Raw genomic sequence first — 776 nt, 5'->3', positions numbered from 1 at the left:
AATTAGTTTCTCTAATGCAACAGAATTGCAAGTTCCATGGACTTCCATTGGAAGATCCTCATCAGTTCTTAGCTGAGTTCTTGCAAATCTGTGACACTGTCAAGACTAATGGGGTTGACCCTGAGGTCTTCAGACTTATGCTATTCCCTTTTGCTGTAAGAGACAGAGCTAGGATATGGTTGGACTCACAACCTAAAGAAAGCCTAAACTCTTGGGAAAAGCTAGTCAATGCCTTCTTAGCAAAGTTCTTTCCACCTCAAAAATTGAGTAAGCTTAGAGTGGAAGTCCAAACCTTCAGACAGAAAGAAGGAGAATCCCTCTATGAAGCTTGGGAAAGATACAAACAATTAATCAGAAAGTGCCCCTCTGATATGCTTTCTGAATGGAGCATCATAGGTAGTTTCTATGATGGTCTCTCTGAACTATCCAAGATGTCTTTGAATAGCTCTGCTGGAGGATCTCTTCATCTGAAGAAGACGCCTACAGAAGCTCAAGAACTAATTGAAATGGTTGCAAATAACCAATTCATGTATACTTCTGAAAGGAATCATGTGAACAATGGGACAAATCAGAAGAAAGGAGTTCTTGAGATTGACACTCTGAATGCCATATTGGCTCAGAACAAAATATTGACTCAGCAAGTTAATATGATCTCTCAAAGTCTGTCTGGAATGCAAAATGCACCAGGTAGTACTAAGGAAGCTTCATCTGAAGAAGAAGCTTATGATCCTGAGAACCCTTCAATGGAAGAGGTGAATTACATGGGAGAACCCTAT

General features: G+C 40.1%; 1 non-coding gene across 1 annotated transcript; it reads right to left on the bottom strand.

The window, feature by feature from the left end:
• Positions 1-269: 269 nt before the first annotated feature.
• LOC127746275 (small nucleolar RNA R71) lies at positions 270-377 on the bottom strand. The gene has a single exon (XR_008007895.1). It is a non-coding gene; the product is annotated as a small nucleolar RNA R71 (small nucleolar RNA).
• Positions 378-776: the final 399 nt, after the last annotated feature.

The sequence above is a fragment of the Arachis duranensis genome, chromosome 3 (genome assembly GCF_000817695.3).
Source record: "Arachis duranensis cultivar V14167 chromosome 3, aradu.V14167.gnm2.J7QH, whole genome shotgun sequence".
NCBI lineage: Eukaryota > Viridiplantae > Streptophyta > Magnoliopsida > Fabales > Fabaceae > Arachis > Arachis duranensis.
The sequence above is the reverse complement of the archived record's forward strand: the minus strand, read 5'-3'. Positions and strand labels throughout refer to the sequence as shown.